This window comes from Thamnophis elegans, chromosome 1, assembly GCF_009769535.1.
Source record: "Thamnophis elegans isolate rThaEle1 chromosome 1, rThaEle1.pri, whole genome shotgun sequence".
Taxonomy (NCBI): domain Eukaryota; kingdom Metazoa; phylum Chordata; class Lepidosauria; order Squamata; family Colubridae; genus Thamnophis; species Thamnophis elegans.
The window spans coordinates 96,568,456-96,590,048 of record NC_045541.1 but is presented as its reverse complement, the minus strand read 5'-3'; positions in this window follow the sequence as shown (position 1 = coordinate 96,590,048).

Here is a 21,593-nt window from a genome sequence, read left to right as displayed (position 1 = left end):
TAGAAGGGATGGTGCTACTGTCAGGGCAATGTGTTTTCCTTGCTTCTTGTAACATATATTAAATGGAATGGATGTTTACACCTGAAAGTTCAGTCACGTCTTAGTGGCTGTATCCACAGAGCCCCATGTGTGCATGCAATATACACTATGAATTCTTTCCCCTCCTTTCAATCCACCCATCTCCGATATCATAAAGCTGAATCCATTTTAGTTGCATGTATGAAAGAGGGGGAAAGGTTCTGTGGGAAGTCACATGTATTATTAGTTTCACAATACAAAGTGTCCATAATTCCATAACGTACGACAGAAGAACAGAAGACATGTGATTGGTTTTAATTGGCTTTTGTAGTGAAATGAGGCTGGATGTGTAGGATGACATGTTGGGGGGAACCACCTGCCTTCCCAGAAGTCCTTTGGAACTGTCCAACATTTAGGACCACTCTCCTTACAGGTTGCAGCAGTTTGCTAGCTACTTCTGTAAAATCCTGAACTTGTGACCGGCCAAAAGTCCTCTACCTACGACCGCCCACAATTCCTCGACATACGACCTGTCAGCCTGGCAACTGTTGGACTGCACCTATTAGTTAAGATGTGCCTGGCTGAAGCGGAAGCTTTACTGTGTTGCTATTGGTTGACAGTTCAAGTATAAATAGCTGTCAAGTAGAGCATGATGCTGAAGCTGCCTTTCTAGTGTTGGTTTGCTGTTACTGAATAAAAAGTTGTTTTGAGGTTACCTCAGTGTGTCCTGGCCCTCTGTTGTTCAGATTGTAATAACTTCAGCCACCACATCCCCTGTCAGTGAGGGACAGATCACTGGAGGAACATAGGGATCCCATTATCTGAGGCCTTATTGGTGTATAATGGGGCAATTATTAAAATAAAATTCTGTAGCACCATCTCCTGGCTTGGCAGGAGGCATTCGAGTATGGAAATTAACTCCCTATTCTTCTTTTAGATATGATTAGCTACTGAAAGAAAAATGAAAATTAATTCATTTTTATGAATTGATTTTGAAGGAGAAATAAGAGAATATTTACCTTTCCTTGGAACTGTAAAAGATTCACGTGGCAAACAGTCAATTGTAAAGATATATACTGCTAAATATGGATGGCATCTCTAGAAATCAGAAGACGCTGAGCAGAACACAAAGTGGCACTGATTTATTAATAATCCAGTTACACTTGCTCTCATCAGATGACAGACCTATGCTTATATTTTATTTTATTTTGATTTCTCATGTAAAAGGCTAGCTGATTCAGATGTGATCAAAACTGAAAGCCTACTGACAAATTCCTGAACCTTAGCTGAATACTGTTCAGAACTGGCAAGTGTGGTGTAGCAAGCATTAATTCTGGATGTTCATCTGAAATGTATGGATGCCCATCAGCAGATTTAAAACATGTTTTACTGTCTGTTTTGGGGTAAAGGTTGCCATGGTTACTCGAACAGCAATAGGAGGCAATCGATAAAACATACAAACCAGGTTTGGACTTATTACGGGAACTTCATATTCGAAATAAGATTAACTTCTGAACCAATTAATGGAGAGACTATCATTGAGTAGCATCAACACCTGCACATTCCGTAACTATAGCAACCATGGCCAGGTTGATCTCAAATCTATAAGGAACTTATTTTTAAAGAATAAGCATTTATTTTCAGTCTTTAGTACAGTGAAAGAATGAGGGGCTTATTAGTGAAGGTTTTGTTTGACAGCAATCTTTGCAGTTAGCAGTTATATCTTGTCCATTTAATCAGAAATCCTTTTTCCATTATCAATTTAAAACGTATTCGCAAAACATTGATACTATTGGTGTTCTATATGCATTTGTAACATATTCATTCATATTTTAAATCCTGTACATAATCTGACCACTCAGAACCATGAAATATTTGTAACTTCTCATTTGATCTGGATTCTTGCTTAGGATTAATTACCAAACAATTAGCACAAAGGTGTGTTTCATATGATTCTGGTGCATCACAACAAATATAGTAAGATGGCCAATTTTCCCCATAATCATGCCTCTACTAAGAAATCAGAGGTGGTATTCAGCAGGTTCTGACCAGTTCTGGAGGACCCATAGCAGAAAATTTGGGTGAATAATTTTGGAGAACCAGTAAATATCACCTCTGACTAGCCCTACCCCATCTATTCTCTCCCTCCCGAGTCCCAACTGATCAGGAGAATATGGGGATTTTGCAGTAACTTTCCCCTCGAGTGGGGAGGGAATGGACATTTTACAGTATCCTTCCCCTGCCAGGCCCACCAAGCCACACCCACTAAGCCATGCCATGCCCACCAAGCCACGCCCACAGAACCAGTAGTAAAAAAAATGAATCCCATCACTGGATGTAGTCCAGTATATTGCGAAGTTGGTGAAAGATTGGCTTGCATGATCTTGACTTTAAAAGGAAAAGAGGAGAACATTTGCTTTCTTTACTCTGCATAAGCTTGGACCACAGGATCCTGCCTGTTTGGTCTCTTCTCCACTAATTTAACCTTTATTAGGACCAGATCAAATCAAGACTTTTGGCTTTGGCAGAAGGCATTCCTTCCCATAAAAGGAGTTTTTTTTCCTCCCTGTTTTATGAGGAACAAATAAATTTTGATTCAAATTCAGGAGCAGCTAGAATGGGGAAATGAATCAATCCTGATCCATGGCCTTTTTTTTAAAGAAAATGCTTCTTACACTTATCAGATTTGTGGCACTGCCTCTTCCTTCCTATTTTCTTTGACAAATGCTGGAAGAGAGTCGTGAACAGGTTCAGTTACTTCTTCAGACTCCTGTAAATGCTGGAGGAGGCTGGAAAGAGGCCACAGGAAGCAGCGGGGGGGGGGGGGGGGACTACAGATACCAAGCAAGGCCCCTGCCTGGTTTTACTTTTAGAAAGGAGATGGTGATTTTTATTTATTTATTTAGTTTGTCCAACAGGTAAAAGATAACAGGTATAAGTATAAACATAAATATGAACACAGTAAATGGGTACAAATAAATGGAGACAGTAGGACAGGGATGGTAGGCACATTGCTTGCACACCCCTTACAGACCTCTTGGGAATGGGGTGACATCAGGAGTGAAATTCAGCAGGTTCTGACAGGTTCTGGAGAACCGGTAGCAGAAATTTTGAGTAGTTTGGAGAACTGGTAAATTCCACCTCTGGTTGGCCCAACAGTGGGGTGGGAATGGAGGTTTTGCAGTATCCTTCCCCTGCCATTCCCACCAAACCACGCCCACAGAACAGATAGTAAAAAAAAATGTGCATTTCACCACTGAGTGAGGTCAACACTCAGTCTTAAGTTAAAATTATGAATGTTTGGGAGTGTAACAACAGTCAGGTAGTGCATTCAAAGTATTGACTCTGTTGCTGAAGTCGTATTTTCTGCAATTGAGTTTGGAGGGGTTTACCTTGAGTTTGTATCTATTCTTTGCTCATGTATTATTGTTGAGGCTGAAATAGTCATTAACAGATAGGATATTGTAGCATATTGCTTCACTATGCTAATGAAGCTAAGTGCACATCCTTGAAGCTTTACCCATAGGTTTCAATAAGTCAAATACAGGTTATTCAACTTCCTGAAGACACATATTTTGGCTCAACAATCCCACAACCCTGTTGTCTAGGTAATATGTGCAATCAGAAGTCTGTGTTTAAAGGAAATCGCAGGCTTTATTAGTAAAATCTCTCTCTTCATATAATTGCTCTGAATTGTACTGTACAAAATAAGTCTTGATTAATTGCAAATGGAAAAGTGCAATTAATATCAGGTGAGTTATGACAATATTCATTACTTGCAACATCACTTTGCAATGAAAATCAAGCCCTTTTCATCTTCTGCTTTTATTTATATAATATTAATCAGTAGGTTTAGCAGGACACTCACAAGGCACTACAGGAGTTGCAGTAGGAATTTTCATGGAGGACCTGGCTGTGGGAAGGGGCATATATTTTAAATTTAGCCACATTTTTTATGTTTGCATACATTTTCAGCCTACTTGTGTACTGAATTCCCTCTCCCCCTCTCTCTCTCTGTCCCTTCCTTCCCCCTCTTCTCTCCCTCCCCTCCTCTCTCTCCACCATATTGCAAAGAGAGGCATGAAGTGAAGCAGCCAAAGCAGCATTCAATGGAAAGAAACTTGGCACAACTTAGTGAGTCTGTTCTGCCACAAATCTGAGTTTGCAAACCAGCTGCAACAGGCAGCAAACCAGTCCAGTGACTCAATCTGGATTACAAACTGCAGACTGTAGCTACTGAATGAAGTTTGCAATTCAAAACAAATATTGTTCTGTGGTCTTGCAACATGTCAGTATTTGCAACAAGCAGTAGGTCATCCTCCAATAGAGAACTGCTATGTATTTATTCTTCAGCTTCAAATTCTATAGAGCAGTGTTTCTCAACCTTGGTGATTTTAAGTCCCGTGGACTTCAACTCCCAGAATCCCCCAGCCAGCAGAGCTGGCTGGGGGAATTCTGGGAGTTGAAGTCCACAGGACTTAAAGTTGCCAAGGTTGAGAAACACTGCTATAGAGTTGCCATAAAATGTATTTGAACATTAATTCTTTGTCCTGGCTGCTTTTGATTTTTATGCACAAGTGATTATGAACATACCTCCTGAGATAAGTTTCCTGTAACTTTTGCCATCAGCTTGGATTTTTGTATCAGCGTGACATGAATCCAAAGGCTTTTTTCCAAATAAATCATGCGCCTTCAACCTTCTCTTCTTTTTATTTTTTTTTATAGAATATTGCTGGGGAGTAACAACTAAATATCAATGTATCCTAGAAACTAATGTTCCATAGTCAATGAAACCGAAGCTGGGAAAAGTTCATTATTTTAAGAAGACAATGATGCAAAACAGTCTTCCAAATTAATCATGAAATACTTAACAAGAAAGAAAGATAAAAGTTCTGGAATTATCTTCACAATCCTCAGACTTGGATGTTATTGAAAACTATGAGGAGAGTGAAACTTGCAGGGCAAAGACAAAGATTTCAATAGGGAAGAATGGAGAGGAAAAAATTCCCATAACAGGGACAGAAAGCTCTAGTCTACTCCAATAGGAAATGTTGGCAAGTTGGCCAATTCCTGTGTTACAATTTACAAGGGTGGATTGCTGGGAGTTCACAGGAATTTGGGAGAACCTCTAGCTAAGATTCTGTGCAGTTTGGAGAACCCCCAAATCCCATTCCTGGCTGGCCCCACCCACTCCACCGCTCTCAGGAGTCCTCACATGGCCTGTTTTAGATGTAGATGCAGGGCACACATGGAGGCTTGGGGAGGGCAAAAAACAGGCCTACCGGAAGTTCAGGAATGGGCCTGTTTCCAGCTTCCAGAGGGCCTCTGGAGCCCAAGGAGGCCGTTTTTGCCCTCCCGGAGGCTCAAAAAAAAGCCTCCAGAGCCCAGAGAGGATAACCCCCTCCCTTTGCAGGAGGCCAACTAGGCCATGCCCACCATGCCCATGGCCATGGCCACTCAGCAACCGGGCAGAGAACCCCTTACTAAAAATTTTGAAACTCACCCCTGCTAACAAAGGATTAACTGGAAGGCTTTGCAATCATATCCATGTTCTTAAAATTCCTGTATCCTGCATTATTTTGAATCTGTAAGCAACTGCACATAACTATTAAGTCTGCATTCAAATTTTCAAAAAGCTGCCACATTATAACTTTACACCATCAAAGATTATAGCAGTTTCCACTCAAGCAGAGATTCATTAAAACCCACAATTAGAGGGAAGATGCCTAAAATAAGATAGAGAAACTACTAAAAAATGTATGCTAGTCTTGATCTCTAAAGTTTCTTTCTGGTAGTGTGTTTTTGAACATTACAGTTGGGGAAAGCAAGCAAGAAGATGATATTCTTTCCCTGGTATTTGTGTAGGATTTTTCATATAGAAATCTAGTTGACCATCAAGAGATGCAAAATATTAAAGGACAGGCTTTTGACTGGACTAATGTTATGTTCTTTCTGTAGTAACTCCCCATTCAGAGACACCATGTTCATTGCACAGCCTTGACTCTCAGCTTGCCTGATGAGGATGAAAGAATGAAAACAAGGTATAATATTGCTTCTAAGTGCATAAGGGAGAGCAGAATATATATATATATATATATATATATATATATATATATATATATATATATATATATATATATATATTTACACACACACACACACACACACACACACACACACACACACACACACACACACATATATATATATATATATATATATATATATATATATATATATATATATATATATAGTGTGGTGATCCTACCTAGTGGTGCTTCAAAAATGTTAGCAAGGGGTTCTCTGCCCAGTTACTGGGTGGGCGTCGCCTAGTTGGACTCCTGCACCATTTTTGCCCTCCCCGGGTTCCATAAGCTTTCCTCAAGCCTCCAGGAGTGCGAAAATGGCCTCCCCAGGCTCCAGAGGCCCTCTGGAGGTGGGAAATGGCCTTCCCGAACTTCCAGTAGGCCTGGTTTTCCCACTCCCCAAGTCTCTGTGTGTACCCTGCACTTACCTGCATCCAAAACAGGCTGTGTGGAGACTCCTGGGAGGGGTGAAGAGAGGTGGGTGGGGCCAGCCAGGAGTGGGATTTGGGGGTTTCTCTGAACTGCAAAGAATCTTAGCTAGAGGTTCTCCCAAACTCCTGCGAACCCACAGCAGCCCATCGCTGTAGGATTCCTATGCCACCAAGCAAGGCCTATGACCCAAAAGAGATTAACATACGAGAGCATTAAATCAAGATCAGTCAGAAGTGAACTGTCACTACATATACACAAGGCGTGTAGATATTCAGTTGCATGCAAACATTTTTGTGGAGTTAGGGAAAAAAGCACAATGTAATTAACTTGCCCTCATGCTTGATTCAGTATTTTAATAAAAAATTGCTGGAGAGGTGGCTGATCTCAGAAAGCAAGATCTGATCCAGTTAATAATCAGATAGGAACTGGCTAGAAAATACCAAGGCTGTAGACTGGAGTGTGTGTGTGTGTCAACAATGTAGCCTGTAAGTTTGAAATGTCAAATTATTTCCATACCATTGCCAGGAATTCTCTCTGGATGTCTATAAAGTCATCAGGAATTAAGCTTCACTTGAAAGACTTGCTACTTAATATCAAAGAACTTTCAGGGCATGGTTATAGCAATGAAACAACGATGTCTTCTTGTGCAAATTTCCCTCGGCAATTCAATATGTAGATATGAGGCCAGAATTATTTCAGTGTTTACTGCTCTTGCGCTCATTGGCTGGATATCCACAAGTTCCAGATGAAATTGAAACATTACTTTCTATCTGTAAATAAATTATTAGTGTCAAATTAAAGGGGGTTCGTATTTCAACAGATAAGTAATTTTACAATCAAACACCAGAGCCAAACTTTTAATGATATTCTTTTAATAGGTAAAATAATAATCAGTCTATTCAGAGCAGCTTTTGCTTCTGTTCTGAGCACCACTGCCCTCTAGTGAACTAAAATCAGAAATGCAAGTAGCTACCTTCAAAGTTCACTTTGAAATCACCGGCAACTTTGACAGTTAGTTGCCCTTGTTATGACATATATATATGTATGTATGTATGTATATATGTATATATATATTTGTGTTTTTTTATTTGTGCTGATAAATAAATAAATAAAGGGAGACTAGTATAGATCTATTTCAAGCTATTTAGCTCTCATCGGCTAGCTGATGAGAGCTAAATAGCTTGAAATAGATCTATACTAGTCTCCCTTTATTTATTTATCAGCACAAATAAAAAAACACAAATATAACAAAGGCAACAGTAAAAATATTGGGTTTCTGTCGTGATGGACTCTTGTGACGAGCCGAAGGACAGATGATGGAAGCAGTTAGCTTCCTCCCATAATTGGGGCTTACCAGGGGTTGTAAAAAAAAAATCTTATATATATATAAGTGTGTGTGTGTGTGTGTGTGTGTGTGTGTGTGTGTGTGTGTGTTTTATTTGTGCTGATAAATAAATAAAGGGAGACTAGTAGATCTATTTCAAGCTATTTAGCTCTCATCAGCTAGCCACACCCTTACTGGGATTTGAACCTCGTGATGGACTCTTGTGACGAGCCGAAGGACAGATGATGGAAGCAGTTAGCTTCCTCCCATAATTGGGGCTTACCAGGGGTTGTAAAAATCATATATATATATATATATATATATATATATATATATATATATATATATATATATATATATATATATATATATATATATATAGGCAAACATGCACTTGTAATGTACACGTTCTGTAAAATATGCAATGTCTGCATTATTTTGATACAACTTTTGAAGAACAGGAAGGGTTGCAAAACTGAAGAATAACAATGTGTTCTGGTCTGCATTTTTACCCAGGAAATGCAAGCAGGTTGATTCTCTTGTAAAGAACATTTAGACTGAGCTAAATCACCAGAAATCCTGCCATGATGTTTATTTAGGAATTGTCAGCTGATTATGCATCCTCTGCATAAATACTAATCTCTAAAATGACTGTTTATTTTCCTTTTTTGTACCTTGAATCAGTTTTGGGATTCCATGTTGCCAGGATGAGTAGCTTCCCTGTAGTTTTCCTAGCAAGATTTCAGAACTGCCTTCTTTCTAGGGCTGAGAGAATGATTGGCCCCAGATCACTTGGCTACCTTAAAATCTGAGGCAAGTCTAGAACTCACAATCTCATTATTTCTAACCTAATATCTTAACCACTACACCATCTCTCTGGCCATATTTTCCCTTAAAACCATCCTTTAGTTTCACCAGCTTGCACCAAGGAACATGAAGACCCAAAGTGAACTGATGAATGTATTGCCATTTGTGTAGTCCTCTTGTCTTCTTATTTTTTGTTCTTTTCTTTTGTTCTTTTCTTTCTTTTTTCTTTTTTTGCACATCATCACTGCTTCCATGGTTTCTTTCTTGAGTCCCAAAACACTCGGCCCAGTGTTTATGTGTGAAAGGGCAGCTGGTGTTATTGTTGTTCTTCTTATTAATGTTACCATGACACCCTATTTTATCAGCTCAGGCATTCATCCGTCATTAATGCTTATAAAATTCCCATGTTTTCTTTTTCTTCTTTAGATATAAATTTTAAAGATACGTAAAAGGTTTGCATCGTATGTGAAACACTGTTGGGTATACAGTGGAGAAAATGTGGAGAGAAAAACACCTTTTACTGCTTTTATTGGAAAAAAACATTTTAAGGCTTTAAGAACTTTTTTTAAAATTATCCTTATTTAGGAAATAGCACAGTAATAGAAAAGTTGCTTAAGTCAACCTAAGAGCCTGTAATATGCTCCCCATTACGGAGAGAGAGAGTGAGGTAAGACACACAATTGAACCTATTCACAAAAGCATCTGAGGGCAGGACAAAATTAAGGGACAAAAGAATAACAAAGAGAGATCCAACCTAGAATTAAAGATAAATTTTCTGACAATTAATCAGCAGAATGGCTTGCACCAGACATTGTGGTTGCTCCATCACTGGAGGTTTTTAAAAAGAGATTGGACCAGCCAGTTGTCTGGAATAGCAATAGCAGTTAGACTTATATACCACTTCATAGGGTTTTCAGCCCTCTCTAAACGGTTTACAGAGTCAGCATATTGCCCCCAACAACAATCCAGGTCCTCATTTTACCTACCTCGGAAGGATGGAAGGCTGAGTCAACCCTGAGCCGGTGAGATTTGAACAGCCGAACTGCAGAACTGCAGTCAGCTGAAGTAGCCTGCAGTGCTTAATTTAAGCACTGTGCCACTTCGGCTCATGGAAACATATAGGGTTGGATTAGAAGACCTCCAATGTCCCTTCCAACTCTGTTATTCTAGTACAACTTGTCAAAATTGCCAATTTATGGAAATAGCCACTGGCTTTCTATCAGTCTTTTGTACTAATTAATTAGCAGAGGAAAGAGAACCATACTAGCACTATAAGATACAATTCCCCATAGAAAAGGATGGACATATAAAATGTGGCACTTGCAATCTCTCCATCTCACACCTATTTTTAGAGAGTAAAAGTTAGGCCCAGTGCCTGTAACCTGTTAATTTCCATTAACTCATTGTCAAGAGACTTAAACCTGCACCAATGTGCAGAATTAAAAGTAACAGTAGCTTTAAGCTCATCTATAGAAAGTTGAGAGCTGAGTTGAGTGTCTATATGATAAGACCAGCACAGAAGCATAATAGCCCATTAGCATGAGAGAGACAAAAGTTAGATTTTATAGCTGGTCACATTCAAGAAGCAGAGAGCTGAGAAAGTGAATGAAGTCCAAAGCCATGTTAGCCTCAAAACAGCTCTATGAAGCACAAAATTTAAGGAAGTCTTAAACTGGCTATTCATGTCCAATGAAGGAAGCCCCACTTCCAACTCCTTTCAAATTTAGGACTGAAAGGGCATTGTTGCATATTGTACATATCAACTCAGAAGCAGAGGAAAAGCCATGGACTCTGTGTAACAGTTTGAAAAGCCACAAAGCACTGAAGCCATCTGCTTTGATTCAATGCTTCAAAGAAGGTCCTCACTTCAATTGTAACCGTGCTTCTCCAGAGTGATTTTGTGGAAGCCTCACTGAATGGAAGCAATGATTTGAAGTTTTGTAAGGTTCTTGTTTTCTTTTATCAGCCTTCTTAGCAACTCACTATTACTATGTATTTGTATTTTATTTGTTGTCATTTGTTATGATTTTTGTATGTATAGTTGTGAAAGTTGGAACATAAGAAAAGCTGAGTGCCAAAAAATTGAGGCCTTTGAACTATAGTGCTGGAGAAACTCCTGCGAGTCCCTTGGATTACACAGTGATCAAACTGGTCAGTACAATACAATACAATACAATACAATACAATACAATACAATACAATACAATACAATACAATACAATACAATACAATAGCAGAGTTGGAAGGGACCTTTGAGGTCTTCTAGTCCAATCCCCTGCCTAGGCAGGAAATCCTATACTGTTTCAGACAAATGGCTATCCAACATTTTCTTAAAGACTTCGAGTGTTGGGGCATTCACAACTTCTGGAGGCAAGCTGTTCCACTGATTAATTGTTCTGTCAGGAAATTTCTCCTCAGATCTAAGTTGCTTCTCTCCCTGATTAGTTTCCACCCATTGCTTCCTGTTCTATTCTTAGGTGCCTTGGGAAATAGTTTGACTCCCTCCTCTTTGTGGCAACCCCTGAGATATTGGAACACTGCTATCATGTCTCCCCTAGTCCTTCTTTCTATTAAACTAGACATACCCAGTTCCTGCAACCGTTCTTCATATGTTTTAGTCTCCAGCCCCCTAATCATCTTTGTTGCTCTTCTCTGCACTATTTCTAGAGTCTCCACATCTTTTCTACATCGTGGTGACCAAAACTGAATGCAGTATTCCAAGTGTGGCCTTACCAAGGCATTATAAAGTGGTATTAACACTTCATGTGATCTTGATTCTATCCCTCTGTTTATGCAGCCCAGAACTGTGTTGACTTTTTTGGCAGCTGCTGCACACTGCTGGCTCATATTTAAATGGTTGTCCACTAGGACTCCAAGATCCCTTTCACAGTTAATACTGTTGAGCAAGGTACCATCTACACTGTACCTGTGCATTTTGTTTTTGTTGCCTGAATGTAGAACCTTACTCTTTTCACCATTGAATTTCATTTTATTAGATAGTGCCCAATGTTCAAGTTTGTCAAGATCCTTCTGTATCTTTAGCCTATCTTCTGGAGTGTTGGCTATTTCTGCCAACTTGGTGTCATCTGCAAATTTGATGAGTTCCCCATTTATTCCCTCATCCAAATCATTGATGAAAATGTTGAAGAGTACTGGGTCCACAACAGAGCCTTGGGGTACTCCACTGCATACTTCCCTCCATGAAGATGCAGTTCCATTGAGGACTACACGTTGAGTGCGGTTGGTCAACCAGTTACAAATCCATCTGGTGGTGATGCTGTCTAACCCACATTCTTCTACTTTATACAGTAATAGATTATGGTCTACTTTATCAAATGCCTTACTGAAGTCCAAGTAAACTATATGGACGGTGTTCCTCTGGTCCACTAATTTTGTCACATTATCAAAGAATGCAATAAGATTAGTCTAGCATGATCTGTTTTTGACAAACCCATGTTGGCTTTTGGCTATTACTTTGTTTGCTTCTAGGCGTTCACTAATTCGTTGCTTGTTTACCTTTTCCAGAATGTTTCCTAGTATTGAGGTCAGGCTGATAGGTCTGTAGTTTCCTGGATCTGTTCTTTTTTCCCCCTTTTTTGAAGATGGGAACCACATCAGCTCTTTTCCAATCCTCTGGTAGTTCCCCGGTGCTCCAGGATCTCTCCTAGAGGAGATCAACCCTGACTGCTCTTTAGAAGGCCAGATCCTGAAGATGAAACTCAAATACTTTAACCACTTAATAAGAAGGAAGGACTCCCTGGAGAAGAGCCTAATGCTGGGGAAGATTGAGGGCAAAAGAAGAAGGGGACAACAGAGAATGAGGTGGCTGGATGGAGTCACCAAAGCAGTAGGTGTGAGCTTAAATGGACTCAGGGGATGGTAGAGGGCAGGAAGGCCTGGAGGAACATTGTCCATGGGGTTTTTGGACACAACTTTGCAACTAACAACAACAACAACAACAACAACAACAAGTATTTTTGAGTGACAATCTTAGTTCTAAAACAATGTATTATACGGGTCCGTGACTACTATAAAAGCTACTGTTCAAGCTACTCTTAAATAGATTTAACTTTAAGGGTTATTAATGGAGGAATTAGAATCAGCACTCTTGATGAAGCCAGTGCTTATGACTATATTTATAGCCTGTGTGATGGAAAGGAAAGGAATATGGAAGTGCATATAATCTTCTTCAGCACAGTATCTACAGAAGCGGAACTTATAAAATGCTTACCCACTAAAGAATTGCCATATCAAACACCAAAGCAAAACCTGATCATTCAATTTCCCAAAAAGACTGGGAAGGATGAAATTATTAAACAACATCTGGCAGAAGCTTACAACACTGTTCTCATTTTAGTTCCTCATTAAAGGAATATACAATTCAAGGAGAATTGCAAAAAAAAGGCAAAGGCAATCTAGCCATGGGCAAATTAAAAGATGAAGTTTCAGTATGATTGAATGATCTCTTTGTTGCTACTGTGATTACGACAGCAGCCCAGAGCCACAGATTCATGGAAACAGTCAAAACTTCAATGTTGGAGGGTTGAGCAGCTGGGGGAAGTAATGAGAAGGGGGGAAAAAAGGAAGAAGCAGATCAGAGGACAGAAATACAATGGGGAAGGATTAGATGAAGCCCTTAGAGAAAGGTAGCAGAAAGAAAAAAGAGGTAAGGGATCAACTAATTGGAGGAGAGAAGAAGCAAAAGGAATAGAAAGAAGGTAGAAAATAAATGGGAAGTCCAGAACCACATGGACTTCTAAGGCCAAATTCTGTCAGGAGAAAAAATTTGTGGGCATGCCTAACTATTATTCTCTGATGCAACGTTTAGGCATTCCTCCAGAACTGGTTTTATCTGTATTCCCTTGTCTTTTTTTTCTTTTTACATATGACATGCTTTATCTGCATTATCCAGAAAAGGGAATATTAACCTAAGCATTCAGCAACTTCATACAATTTGTTATCAAATGATTACCAGGGCTTAGTAAGGTCATTCATGTTTGTTGTTTTTCAGATTTTTTTTTAAAGAGCATTGCAGGCTAGAAGCTTATCTTGTTTATGTCAAATCTTATTTAAGGTGTCCTAGTGGCCCTCCAGCAGCCAGTAGAGCTGGTGGAAGACTCAGACAGTGAGGATGTTAGGGAGGAACATAGGCCAGTCCTGGAGTCTGGTGAAGGCTCTGATCAGTGCTCTGATGGGGCTAGGACCATCCAACAGATATCAGCTCCCTTCATAATCAGATATCAATGGGGCAGAAGAACAGCTGGAACCTGTTCCCGATATGCACATGCACAGAGCTGCCAGGAGAAGGGAATAGTTAAGGAACAAGGACTGACATGGGAGTAAAGACACAGGTAGACAGTGAATGACCCCTCCCCTAGGGAATAAAGAGGAGCGAAAGGGGAGGGGAGTTTGCAGAAAACAATTAGTTCAATTCATTAGGGGTGAAGATCTGTTCCTGACTTCTTGCCAAGTACTGTATATACTCAAGTATAAGCCTAGTTTTTCAGCCCACTTTTTGAGCTGAAAAAAGCCGCCTCGGCTTATACTCGAGTCAGTGAAAAATTTGCCCGAAATGGAGGAGAAAAAGGGGCGGGGCCATGCCGCTGGGTGATGCTCGTGAATGGCCCAGCGCCCCTGAGTTTCCCCTCCCTCTGTGTCAGTTTGCCGCGCAGCGTGCACCGCACCATCCCCCCTCCTCACGTTCTAATGTAATGCAGGGCTATCTTACGATTCCCCTTCCTCCCCCTCCTGCCGCTCTGCAACGATGTCCCACCTCCTCCTTGTTATGGCAAGCAGCCACATAGCGATGTCCCACCTCCTCTGGTACAGTGATCCAATGATAGGAATCACTGTGCCGTGTGTCATAGGAGGCGGGACATCATCATCACAGCGGGACATCAGCATCATGAGGTGAGTGAAGTATTTCATTGAATACACCGGTATTGTGTGATAATAATTTGTTATGCAGAGCAAATTTTTACAATGGCTACTGTATATTTAATGGGCACAGGCAGGCTGTATATGTTATTCAATGGGCAATGGCATTATTGGTATCTATTTTTATTTTTGAAATTTATCGGTAGCTGCTGCATTTCCCACCCTAGGCTTATACTCGAGTCAATAACTTTTCCAGTTTTTGTGGTGAAATTAGGTGCCTCGGCTTATATTCGGGTCGGCCTATACTCGAGTATATACGGTAATTGCTGCTACAGTGTGACGCTTGGAAGATATTGCCCTGGCAACTCTCCAAGCCTCAAAAAAGGTCTGTAGTTGTGAAATCTCATGAAAGACTGTTTGCTGGGACTTTGCTGGAGAAGAATTGCCTTTAACCTAAATAAAAGAGATTTTATCAGGACAAGGAATCTGCTTCATGATCTTGGGAAGCCTAGGTCAGAACACCTAGCCCCATGTTTTACACAATAGTTGGTTCTGTATATGAGAAGATGATCCTCCAGGGTATCTCCCAAGCAGGCTTCCTTCAATTTAAATCCCTCTAATCAAACCTCATCCCAAGCCTTCTGCCATTTGAAGGTTGAAAAGAACTGTTCCCCCCTTTCACCCCAGATCAAGGAAAAATATCTAATAAGTCATGATGACACAGTGATTAGAATGCAGTGCTGCAGGCTACTCCTGCTGACTGCAGTTTGGCAGTTCGAGTCTCACAGGGTCAAGGTTGACTCAGCCTTCTATCCTTCCAAGGTTGGTAAAATGAGGACCCAGATTGTTGGGAGCAATAAGCTGACTCCGTAAACCACTTAGAAAGGACTGTAAAACACTGTAAAGTGGTATATAAGTTCTATTGCTATTGCTAATTATGAGCTGACAAGAAGAGCTTTGCTTTAAACAGCAGCTTTTTAACCAATTGCTTTCAATCATCAGTTCTGACTCAGAAATAGGTATTTCTCACATACAGAGACACACCAGCCACAAGGGTTTCTTTAAGGAGCTGTGCAGTTCAAAAGCATTATACACAATCAAATGGTTCAAAATACCCCATAGCCAGCTTGAAAAATGCAGTCCAGAAATTTCTTAATTGCTTCTTTCAAGCTCTTCATTGGTTTATTTGCTTGTTTATTTGTATCCTGCCTTTATGATTTTTACAAATAAGGCAGCAAGCGTATCCAATACACCTCCCTCTTCTTATTTTCCCCACAATAACAACAATCCTGGGAGGTGAGTTGGGCTGACAGAGAGTGTGTCTGGCCAAGGTCACCCAGATGGCTTTCCTGGACTAGAGCTCATCATCTCCTGCTTTCTAGCCTGGTGCCTTAACCATTAGACTGGATAGAAGAGAATATTTGTAGCTCAGGGTTGGACTATGGAGTTAGTGATGCTCTTTGAATCTGGTTGTTTTCTTGCAGGAATCATGCATTACCACTGATGATATTGCCTAGCTTGGTAATGAAATGTCTGCAAGAAAACAACCTAGCTCAGAGAACATTGAGAGCACTACATTAGATAAGAGTTAAACTTCTTACGTTCAATCCTTCCTCCAACATTTGCCCTTTTTCTTTTTGGCTCTGTCATCCACCATTCTCACCCAACTGAAATATTCTGGGGCTTCTTCTTGGCCTAATCCTCCTGTAGCCAATACAGCCCTTGTGTTTTGATTGGCTATCAAAGTTCTTATGCCTTTTTCCCTTTATTTCTTTTTCATAAGTGCTTTTTCTGTTACTCCTTTTTCTTGAAACCACTGCCTCTTTTCTCTCTTGAGCAACCTTTCTTAGTCTCTTGAAAGTTTGGACTCTCCTTCATCTCGGTAAGTTGCCTTTTACTGTGGGCTCATCATTTCTCTTCCTTTCTCTTTTTCCTTCCAATATAACTTTTGCTTCTCTTGTTTTATCCCCTGGGCACTTTTTTACACGGACGTGCAGTCAGGGGAGGCAGCGGAGGCAGAGCCTCATCACAGTCATCAGAAAAGAAAAAAAATGTAAAAGGAAAAAGGAAAGAGCTGAGATCAGGCTGAGCTAGTTGCTGCCAGAGTCACTGTGGATGACTCTGCTTAACTGTTTAAAAAAGCCTCTAAAAAGCGCCCTCTACAGGAGAAGGCGGGAGAACAACATGCCTCATCTAGTCTGACTTTAGGCATTTTATGATCACTCGAGCAGAGTTAAGCAAGGGTTAAAAGCTGAAAAATTCCTGATGTAGGTGAGGCACATTGTTAGCTGCCCGGAGTCCTTCAGGATTGGGCGGCCTTTAAATTTATTAAATACTTAAATACTTCTGCCTCCTCCTGTAGAAGGCACTTTTTAGAGGCTTTTTTAAACAGTTAAGCAGAGTCATCCACAGTGAATCTGGCAGCAACTAGCTCAGCCTGACCTCAGCTCTTGCCTTTTTCCTTTTACATTTTTTTTTCTTTTCATGATGACATGCAAGAGAAGAGTTGAAATCCTCTCTGAAACAGTTGGAAAGGGTACGTGTGGATCAGAGGGAGGGGGAGGAATTCAAACTTCATCCTCAAGTGTAGATCCCTCCCCAAGTGTAGTTTGATTGCAGGCAGAGCCATGTTGCCTTTTCAAACACAGACACACACACACACACACACACACACACACAGAGAGCTGGATAAAACTATATAAGCCCAGCTTCACTGATTACAAGTTTGAAAAGGCAATGTGGCTCCGCCTGCAATCAAAGGCTCGGATCGGCTCCAATTCAACTTCTGTGTTTCTGTTTGTTTGAGAGGGAGTGAGTGAAAGAGGGAAGGAGATAGTCCAATCCAACTTCTGTGTGTGTGTGTGCTTCTGTTTGAGAGAGGGGGGAGGGAGTGAGAGAGGGAGGAAGGAGGGGGAGGGAAAAGAAAAAGAATGAAGGAAACTTTTTCGCAAAGGAGAAAAACAAATGCTGTCGCTTTAAATCGGAACTGAGCATGCCTGGTTGTGGAATTCTGGGAGTTGAACTCCACAAGTCTAAAAAAATTTTGAAATCCACCACTGTGTCAGTGCCTCACCAGCCATAAACCTCACCGCACGACACTGCTTTTTTACATCCTCTCCTGGCCCTGGAAGCCAAATCTTTTATTGTATATTCTTTCACATATTCTCAACTTTAATTTCTGTAATTTTTTGTGGGTAATCCCTTCCTTTTGCAAGGTTTCCAATTCTGGACTCCTTGAAGGATCCACAGTTTGCTAAGAAATTGGTTGCATCTTTTGTGTAATTTATTTACCTTTGCTTCTTCCTTAGCATCCAAGAAGATTCTCTTTCTTTTACTTTGGATTCCTTCCAAATATTGTTCTGTTCACTCAGATTCTTAACATCTATTCCCTAGCTTCCCACTAATTCCCTAGGATTTAAAATCGCTGGGAGAAATATCAACAACCTCAGATATGCAGATGATACCACTCTAATGGCAGAAAGTGAAGAGGAATTAAACAGCCTCTTGATGCAGGTAAAGGAGGAGAGTGCAAAAGTTAACTTGAAACTCAACATTAAGAAAACTAAGATCATAGCATCCAGCCCTCTCAATTCCTGGCAAGTAGTGGCAGATTTTACTTTCCTGGGCTCCAAGATCACCACGGATGCAGTCAAGAAATTAAAAGATGCTTGCTCCTGGGGAGGAAAGCTATGGCAAATCTAGACAGCATACTAAAAAGTGGAGACATCACTCTGCCAACAAAAGTGTGTATAGTCAAGGCTATGGCTTTCCCAGTTGCAATATATGGCTGTGAAAGTTGGACCATAAGAAATGCTGAGTGCCAAAGAATTGAGGCCTTTGAACTATGGTGCTGGAGAAGACTCCTGCGAGTCCCTTGGAATGCAAGGTGATCAAGTCCTACAGGAGATCAACCCTGACTGCTCTTTAGAAGGCCAGATCCTGAAGATGAAACTCAGATACTTTGGCCACCTAATGAGAAGGAAGGACTTACTGGAGAAGAGCCTAATGCTGGGAAAGATTGAGGGCAAAAGAAGGGGACAACAGAGAATGAGGTGGCTGGATGGAGTCACCAAAGCAGTAGGTATGAGCTTAAATGGGCTCCAGAGGATGATAAAGGACAGGAAGGCCTAGAGGAATATTGTCCATTGGGCCGCGATGGGTCAGACACAACTTTGCAACTAGCAACAAAAACATTCTCTAGCTTTTCATAATCTATATTATATTTATTGATTTTTCCAACTTTACTGCAACTCTCTGGTAGAACCTGCCAAAATCTGCATTGTTTAAACTCAGTTTCTATACCAACATACTCTTTTTAAAGAGAAGGGGCCCTTATCACTTTCTTTTCTTTTTTGCAGAATGACCATGACAATAATTATGTGGTGCACAGTCTATGTGATGTTGGAAGAATGGCATTTTTCTTTGCCCATATGACCCTTTGAATTTTAACTTCCACAACTTTCTGAAAGAAGCAAATCTCAAAGGAAGTAGAGCTAACATACTGTCCCACCAACCTGTTTTTCTTTTCTGTCATAAGTTGATGTTTAGAAAGCATCCTATGATGGCAAAATGTTGCCATGAAATGCACTTAGATGGTGGGCTTCAAATAATAGACTTTCTACTTGTCACTGACTATAAGGCACTTCTCTTGACATGTTTCAAGGAAAGTGAACAATAAAATAAAATAATCCCTTTCAGAAAGTCTCTAAAAAGAACTAATTTGTCCATGAGTTTACACGTTGAAAGACAGCTAACTTTTCTTCTTCTTCTTCTCTTCTTCTTCCTCTTTTCCTCCTCCTTTCTCCTTCTTCTTCTTCTTCTTCTTCTTCTTCTTCTTCTTCTTCTTCTTCTTCCTCTTCCTCATCCTCTTCCTCTTCCTCTTCTTTTTCTCCTCCTCCTCCTCCACCTCCTCCTCCTCCTCCTCCTCTCCATCATTACACCTTTCTGTTATACTCAAGCTTTGTTGTGTGAAATCAGGACCTTTATTTATTCAACATTAGGCATTAAAAACTGAAGTGATAATGAGTGGGAAGGGAATAAATAGTACAAACTGTTCAGAGCACAAATTTGGCATTATGTTGTTGGGTTTTTTACACATGAATAGACTTTGATAGTTTAGATACAGGTTATGTTTAGTCTCAGGAAAAAATAACAACTATTCGAAACAGGGCTGGAAAATTGGCATATTGTGTAATGTTAAATAGAATGAAAATGTGAGTTTTTGAAACTTATGCCATCATACAGTATTTCCTTAAATGGAGTCAAAATATCTGTTCATCATACTGGCTGGAAGCAGTTCTTCAGAATTTGAGGTTCTTTTTTTCTTCTTTTATCTGGTGATATAACCACCAAATTATAACCTTTTCTTTTAAATACACATCGAAATAGCATGTGACCTTCACTTTTTAATGTTTATCTTTGGAAATGCAAACAACAGTAATTTACTGCTAACACCATATTTCATTATCAGTTGCTGTCATGGGGATCTTCCAGAGAGAGATGACATCTTAGTGAAGGAATGAGAGGTCATGAGTTCTCTGTTGATCAACCAATACTGTGATTGTCCATTGGAGTTGGACTGCTAACTCATTCCAATAAATGAATAAATAATAAAATGATTTAATGCAGCAATAGTAAGTGTGATTATGTGTCTGTATGTGTGTCCATGTCTGTGCAAGTATAGAGATAGTTTTTGATGTACAACCATTTGTTTAGTGACTAAGTTACAACAGCACAGAAAATCAAGGTCATCTCACCCTGCAGCTGCGATGAGGTGATTGGGAGGCATCTCCAGTTTTGGATGGTGCCTAATTGGATCATGTGATGGATATATGGGTGCTGGGAAGGGACTTGAACTTTCTTTTGGGTGGGGAAAACCTGGAAACTTTCAGATTTGGGTTTTTCCAGATGTGCAAATATGACATCTCTAATAAATGGAACTTTGAGGAATGCCTAGCCTCGGAGTCTTCTTTCGCTGGGGGTGTTACTTGGAATCCTGACAGCAACAATAACCCAATGTCCAAATCTCAAAATTATTTTTTTAAAAAAAACAGTGTAAATATTGAGCAGTGCATTTTAAACTGAATTCAGAAGGTTTGGGGTGTATTCCAAAATGACGGATTTCATTACTTCTTTTATTCTTAGCTTGCAGAAAAAGCTACCTGAATCTTTATCATTCAGAACAGGATGTTTTGTCAACATGCAACTGTAATCTCTGATTTCCAATCTACATACAAAACCCACTCACCTCTCTCTTTTGATTCTTGGTCTGCCCTACATGACTCTGGTTCCATTTCAGGGATAGTCTAGGGCCTATGGGATAGTAGGAGTGATTGAATATTGATGTGTAGACTGCCCTTAATTTCTTTTTGTCATAACTTCTGAACTGTTATTTTGCTACATGTCAGATCTGAAGTGTATAGGTCATCCCCTTGCAAAACATCCAACAAATACTGCCGTTGGTTGATTGTTTTCAAAAAGAAGAACTTTGCAAAACACTCACATGCCAAGTAGCCACATTGTCCACAATATAAATACAGGCCATGAGTGCATCAGGAGATCTTCTGTCAAGCATACAATGGAGATCCACTAGCTTCTAATGTTTTTTATTTGTGGACATAGGGGAAAAAAGAAGAGAAATGAAAAGAATACTGGCATCTTCCATTGTTATGCTCTGCCAATACTTCCTTGAGTCTTCCATTGATAACCAAGGACACATGAGACAGGAAACATGTGTCTCATGTTTCACTGGATAATCCTTCTCTGAACTCAGTGTGTTAAATTTCAGCCTGTATACTGAGCTAGCATTTGAAAACCAGAAGCATATTCCTGCACAAAGCAAATTCCAGCACTTATTTCGTCATAAGCTGTATATTTTCTGGTTGGCAGTCTCTTGTTTGACATGACCCCCGATGTACACTTTAAGGAACTCCTCAAAATTCATATAGTTATCTAAATGTGGGTCATTCCAAATCAGAGAGAAAACTATCAATTTCATAGGTGTCTCTGTTATTATGCTCATTATAAATCCTACATGAATTGGGTTGGTA